Genomic DNA, 8,091 nt, shown 5'->3' on the forward strand with positions numbered 1-8,091 from the left:
GTCATGACTTGAGAAGACAGGTTGTGAGAAGTTTTTCATTTTTCAAGTTAAATTATCTATAACAATGTCTGAAATTGCAATGGGAAACAGGGCTGATACCCTATTTGGTGTTGTATGAATTTCAGTCGTTAAAAACAAGTGATAAAAGAGGAGTTTGCGTTGGCGATATTAAACCCTGTTGAAAACAAATGTGGATTTTATTCATTTTCCTTCCGAGATGTTATATTTTTTGTAAATAGAATATAATATACACACCAATTGGTGCAGACAGTATCAAGACATGTTGTAAGCCTTTACAGAAAAATTGAGAACAAATTAAAACTGAAAATTTTGATTTATTAAAATTTTTGTCTGTTGTCATGACAAGATACGAAAATTCAGTCCGTTGTCATCGGTCCGTTGTCGCTACTGTATTGTATACACTACGAAGGACAATCTTACGTTAAGCATGCCATCAAAAAGAGAGGTGTGACGGTACATATTGTCGTTTTGTACATATTGTCGTCGGCGACAAAATGGACCTACCCTGACTGCACATATCGTCGTCCATCGATACATATTGTCGCCGGCGACAATTGTACCGAGACGAACCTTTTTCTTCCTCCTGCGTAATGGAAGACAAAATGTACAGTCAAGTATCGGCACGTTTTGTCGTCGGCGACAATATGTACTGTGACCATTGGCACATTTTATCGCCGATGTGTGTTGAATATTTACCAAAGTCGTGAAGAGAGAGACATACAGAGAGAGAGAGAGAGAGAGAGAGAGAGAGAGAGAGAAAAGGACAAAGTGTTTGGCTGATAGATAAGTAAACAAGCTGTATTTATTTAGCATTACTCGCAATACTGTAGGGAGAAATGGTGTTGCTCAGAAAATTGTGTCCAGCATTAGTTTACGTGACTTTGATATGTCAAAATACCATAATTCTTGAGATATCTGAAAAATCAGTCTATTATTTATTCTCGTTATATATACATGGATATGAGATTGAAAGTTATTTGTTCAGTAGAATTGTTATCTGGAATTCATCTTTTTGCTAAATTCTCATACAAGTGCCGATATATTGGTGTAGGGGTTGACACATTTTTAGCTCACCTGAGCTGATAGCTCCAGTGAGCTTTTCTGATCACATATCTTGTGTCGTCCGTCTGTCTGTCTGTAAACTTTTCACATTTTCAGCTTCTTCTTAGGAACTACTGACCAATTTCATTTTCAACCAAACTTAACAGAAAGCAAACATGGATAAAGGGAGTCAAGTTTGTTCAAATTAATGGTCACGCCCTCTTTCAAGAAAGTACATGTATAGTTAAGAATTAGTGAAAATTTAGTGACATCTTTAAATAATCTTCTCGAGAACCATTGTGTCAGAAAAGTTGAAACTTATGTGAAAGCTTTATTATTAAGTGTAGATTCATTTTTATTCAGATCATGTTTGTGAAAAGGTGGGGCTACAATAGGTGAGCAAAGTTTTAAAAGAATATTTAAGAATAATTCTTTCAAAATTTTCTTCTCAAGAACTTCTGGATCAGAAGAGATGATACTTATGTGAAAGTACATACATGAAGTATACTTTTAATTTTTTTTAGATTCTGGCACGAAAAAGATCTCACACTTTTCAATGGCCCTGAGTTCCGAGAATAGGTCTAAATTTTTGGCCCTCCACCGGCAAGTGGTGATGTCTCCTTATGAGTGAAAAATTTTCTAGATGGATATTAAAACAACAAACAAACAAACAAAAACAAAATCAATTTGGTTCAAATAAATTCTGTTTTTGTAACCTGTATATACTCTCAATTTTGTCCACAGGTAAAATTTCATGATAAAATAATATACATGTACTTAACTTATACAGTAACACTTCTTCACACACAAACGATTTTATTTTTTTGTTTGTCAAAAAAAAAAAAAAATCTGAACCGCACCCCCCTTTCCTCGTTCTGAAATTTTTGGATCAGATATTGCGAACAGCAGTAGGCCAGCGATTAGCGATGTTTATATGGAAGCATCCTCAGGTAGTGTGGATTCAAGTTTCTTTTAATCATGACCTGCAGGCCTAGGTTGAGGCCACAAAGGGCGATCAAAGTTTTACACAGGAATATATAGGAAAATTCTTTAAACATTTTCTTCTCAACAACAGCAAAGCAATGATTAGTCATATCTATATGGAAACATTGCCAGGCATTGTCAGTCGACATGTACTGATGGACGGCAATATGCTCAGTGAGTGTTTGTATACATTGTCGCCGGCGACAATATGAATATGACGACAAAATGTACCGTCACAATCACATGAATCACGCTGCATGAAATAGCATACGTCAATGTGATTTACAAACCAATTACATTCACAAGTCCACCAAAAACAAGAGGCCTATGGGCCACATCGCTCATCTGAGCACTTTGGTTCGGAAATAGCAGAAATCACTAAGGTATTCAAAAGTTTAAATATTAAAGTGGAGGGGGGGGGGGTATGATTTAGACAAACTTGAATCTACACCACCTAAAGATGCTTTTGAACTAATATGACTGATAATGGCTTTGTTTTCTAAAGAAGAATTTTTTTATTGATATATCCTTTATAATCCTTTGTTTAACTATGATCCCCTGTTTTTCCCCTCTGTTGGGTCATGATTTGAACAAATTTGAATCTACATTACCTGAGGATGCTTTTATTTTATTATGACCAATCAAGTCTTTGTTGTTCTTGAGAATAAGATTTTTTAATGATTTCCCCTATGTATTCCTATGTTAAACTTTGATTTGAATAAACTTGAATCTACACTTCCTGAGGATGCTTCCATATAAACATGACCAATCATGGGTTTGCTGTTCTTGAGAAGATTTTAAAAGATTTTTCCTATGTTATCCTATGTAAAATTTCGATAGCCCACTGTGGCTCCATCCTACCCCCGGAGGTAATGATTTGAACAAACTTGAATCTACATTACCTGAGGATGCTTCCACATCAGTTGCATATTATCGGCCGTTGTCTTGCCCGATTTTTATCTCTTTTTTTTCGTCGGCCGACCAATTTTATGCATGTCAGTCGGGTCAAGTTATTATTTTTTTCGCCTGTGGCCGATTCAATTGAAGCACTCATTGAATAGTCCGTCCACCAACCTTCGATCATCGGCCGACCATCGGTATATAGTTTTTAAAGTCGGTCGTCAGTCGGTCGACATTTAGGAATTGGGTTTTCGTACAACTGTCGACCGAAGATGAAAATCAAACTGCGGCCTAGCGAACGATGATGACGGTTGGCCAACATATAAGTATTTTTACTTTTAAAAGTATCGGTGTTCCTAGAAATTAAAATGACTACTCTGCGTCGCCAGATACTAGTGTCGGCAGATCATGTTTTTTTTTTCAGCCGACGATATGAAAATAATTTGGTCGCCCGACCATCGGCTTAAATTTGACCTAAGCATAACATTTTAATTTTGTTATACTGATGATATACAAGGAATTGTATATGTTTGCATACTAGCTAGGATGCAGGTTCCTAAGAGAAAATGAATTGAAAATAAAAACATCGCAGAATAGTTAGCACGTTGGTGTGAGCTGCTTTAAGACGACCCCGAGATTCAAATATACATGTATTTGTAATATGCTTTGTATTCTTTTATATTAAGCATATATTTGATCATTTCTGTTGCATTTTATTGATTTACTTACATGTTAAGAAAAATGAAACCGGACCAGATAAACTTAACATGTACTGACAACGGACTTTTTGCTTATAAACTGCGATTTCTTAAAACTTGTTAGCTACAAAAGGCTGTCAGTTGCCTAAAATGAAGTTTCTCTTCATATTTTAAAATAAAGATACAATTTCGATGAATTAATTATAAGAAATATATAATTTTCCAGTTCATAATCATGGCTTCACACATGGGCATGTGATCGCCAACCAAAACTCCTCAAAATGTATTGTGGATATCAAATACATAAATCTTTGTATGGAATACTGAATGTTATATCTGTTTCCCAAAATACAAATTTATTCTTGGAATTTGTCAAAAACGTTTTAATTTAGGCATCATGTATAAATTCTTGTATATTTTGCATGACACCGGACGGATTTTATCATAACCTCACCTGTATGTTCATGACAACGAACCAGTTTTAGTGCTTAACTTTAAAGGTTTCTGACAACGGTACTGTCTAGGAACTTAACCTGTTCCTGGCCGTGTTCTTGGGATGGTGGATGCTGGCACGAAAATTGAACATTCGAAAGAATTAAACGCTCTACATGTTTTCTTTTCTCAAAAGTTTGCAGATGCCCAGGTAAGTGTGTGGCATCAAAGAGGCGAGGTATTTCATCAAAGCTGTGTATTGCAGAAGGACAGGTTCTCCTGTGGTAGCTTGATGGTCTGGGGAGGTATTCATTACATCGGTAGAAAGATATGATTTTTTTTTTTGCAAAACTTGAAACGCATGGAGCATTTGCTATGACATATTGCAGATTATTGTTCCTCATTTCTTTGCACACATCACGGATTCAAGTTTCAAAAGGAAAATGCACGTTCCTATACAACCGGAACAACAATTTATGGAAAGGCCTAATCTCCAACCTAAATCCCATTGAACATGTTGGGGATTGCAATTATCAGTTCTTTACAGGACTGTATTTCTGGCTGAATGGAACGCCATTTCCCAGAGACTTATTCAAGACATTCTTAGAGGAAAGTCTAAATGCGGTCATAGAAGCTTATTTGGGATGGACAAGACAATAAAATTTTGTCATTCTTTAGACAGCTGTGATAATGGTACAAAGTACATAAAATATATAGAAAAAAAATGTAAGTGCGTTAACAATTTATCACATTTATTTTGATACTAGTTTTATTTTTCCTGTTTTTAAATCATACACTTCAATATACCATAAAAGAAATAAATTATACACTTCAATATTCCATAAAAGAAAAAGAGATAAATTAACAGAAAGCCAAGTTCTAGGTGCACACTCTTTAACCATCTTTTGCATTGTAAGAGTATTTGCGAGTAAACGATGGTTTGGTTTGAACATATTTTATTGTATAAACTATATACAAATGGTTTGAACACAAGTTCTAACAACTTACGAGGTTCTCACCATAAATGGCTACAACTGTCAAGGTCTATATATAGAAAAAAATATTGAATTACAAACATGTTTGTTTTAAATATACATTCATTACATGATAAATATATAACTAACTAGAGTTTTAGTGTAAGGCTGTAATAATTAATTGAATCTGCCAGAATCTCTTATAAATTTTTGTACAGATTGAAAAATATATTTATTGATTTCAACATTTTGTGACTCATCTCCCCACAGAAGTAGGTGACAATCAATAATATTCAATTTAGTGTTTGGTTTAGTAAGACACAGTAGGTTTCTAAATAGTTCCTCTCTAGCATGTTGATACTTATTACGATAAAGTGTAAGTGGACAAAAACACAAAATAAGTACAGCGAATGCACTATTTCTTAATATTTATTTGATTTTTTTTTTTGGTTTTGCCTGCAGCTGTTACTTAGTAAAAAAAAAAAAAGAAGTAATCAGATAATTTCCAAATAATAATAATAATATGAATAGTACCACCATGCTTTGATAACTCAGAATGCTATTACTAGAATAGTGCTAGCGTTTTTCGACTCGTTATAGTCTGCATATTCACTGATCTGTCAGTACTCAACCAAAAAAAAAAAAAAAAAAAAAAAAAAAAAAAAAAAAAAATCATGCACTTGGCTATAGAGTTCACACAACTTCCAGCTTCCATCTCCATCTTTTGTGGTGGTGATTTTCAAAATACATATACAGTAAATCCTCAAATATTATGTTTACCCGTGAATATCAATGAGAGAAACATTCTTGTTATAATACTTATGAATGAGCTCTTGAGGACAGAAGATACAAACTTTTATCAAAAATCATGAAAATAACATCTAAGGTCATGTTTATATGAGTAAAACAAATAAGTTTAACCGCATAGATTTTAATTTTTCACTCTCAGTTCCACAATGCGATTTAAAGTGACAACAATTTGTATAGATTAATAAGGATGGTTGCAGGAAGATAAAATTTTGAACACCTTAGAAAATATACAATTTCTTAATAAATGTATTCTAGAAATTTTATATTCACATCATTTACAACTAAATTAGGTCCCAAAAATATGCCAATACAGGGATCCATTTTTTGTTTGTAACTTCTGTCCTTAGAAGAATTCTTTTGCATGGACTCTAAGTTAGAACTGATCAGCTAACTATTTAAAAAAATATATAAAAAAGAATATCAGCAGTCTCGTTTAAAGTCGTCATTTCGTAAGTTCTATTGTCGATACAATGACCTTGTCAGCAAATAATTTATCACCAAGTCAAATGCTGACTGAAGTTTTTCGTACTAATTGTTAGGCCATTATTTACACACTGAATTGTTTTTTCCGTTATATCCCGATCATGACAAGGAGCACACGGCGGTTGTGACCAGTCGGCAGTGGATGCTCACTCCTCCATGGCACCTGATCCCACCTCTGATGTTATAGAGGTCCGTGTTTGCTCTGCTCCAAAATTTGTATTGTTTAATGGACGATTGAGCTTGAATACTGTTCGTTATCTCCATATATTTCAAATTTTAATCTTTTTTCCCAACTTGCAGTTAAAAGTTTTCATGAGGAAAGCTCAAACAACTTTTTAACCTAACATGTTTTTGTGAAATATAAATTAAATGCACATTTTTGTGAATATTTCGCTCTTTAACGAAGAAATAAACACAATGTGAATAATTTTGCAATATTATTATAGTTTTTATATTCATACTTGATATTTTATAACATATAGTTGCTCCCACTTATGCGAGAATAACAGTTTTAATGTCACTAGATTTTCCATGAATTAGGTTTTCACAGAATGTTTTTGGATTTGAGTACCATTCCCGCTAAGGTGTCTTCAGCACGTGTTTTAAGCCGTTGACATGTCCGTAAATTTCACCTTGAATGTTTTTGATTGCGTTTCAATCGGGATTGTTTACCGGCTGCATGAGTGTAGAAATGTTAAATATGTTGGAGAAATTCTCCTTTGGTCATCGGGAAACATTGAAAGATACTAGTATCATGTATGTAGTATTATGTATCTTGTTAAGTATTTCTCAGAAAATGACTTGTATGTCTTATTTAGGTAGCTGCATGTCATACCTCCAAAAGCACAAGAGATTTTCTAAGACGAAATATTACATGTATTTCTAAACATTCGTTGGAGGAAAAACCTCCTGAGTCAAACACAAATAAAAACATTGAGGATCAAATAAAGCAGACCAGGTCTTATTCAAAACATGCTAACAACTTATAAAGTAAAAGAATGTGGAAGGCACACTAGCTACATGTAGAATGATGCTCACTTCCAAAATGAAATATTTCATAGCTAAGGCTGTTATTCGCGCAAAAAGAGGAGCGACTATGAACTACAAAGTAGGTTATCAATTATGAATATAAAATTTTTTGATAAAATTGCATAATTCATATCTTTTGTTTGCACCTTTGTTTAGTAGCAATATATTTATTTACACAATTTGTAATTAGTTCACAAAGCATGTTAGGTTAAAAAGCTTTTTTGAGCTGTATACTGAGCAACGAACCATCTTCCAAAATTGTGATAAATAATATATTTCAGGTATAGGGCTCATGCTTTGGGTGGGACTAAATTATAAAAGAGCAATGGATCATGACGTCTTCTTAACTCCTTGTGACATTTGGACGCCCGCCCTATTCTGTCAGTACAGATTGGGTCTAGGTTTAATGCGTTTACATCTTCAAACATCTATCGGGCAAACTGTTGGCATGATTATATGAGGCAATGGGACATTTTGCATGAATTTTTTGAAAAGCGGGAAGGATGCATGTTGTTTATGTAAGGATTATGTTTGCTGTATACATAAGGTTATATGGTCGAGGTCTTTTGACCTCCTGTGTTCTAATAGACGTTACATACCCGCAGATTGTTACTAATTTTTAGCTGATGCAGAATAAAAGAGTAATTGAAGCTACTCAGTATACCTTTCTTGGTTAGTAGACGGTGACGGTTTAATATTGAATCTTCATAAACAACCTT

This window comes from Saccostrea echinata, unplaced genomic scaffold (genome assembly GCF_033153115.1).
Source record: "Saccostrea echinata isolate AGI-Se365-2 ecotype Australia unplaced genomic scaffold, CSIRO_AGI_Sech_v1 ptg000012l, whole genome shotgun sequence".
In the NCBI taxonomy this organism is placed as follows: Eukaryota; Metazoa; Mollusca; class Bivalvia; order Ostreida; family Ostreidae; genus Saccostrea; species Saccostrea echinata.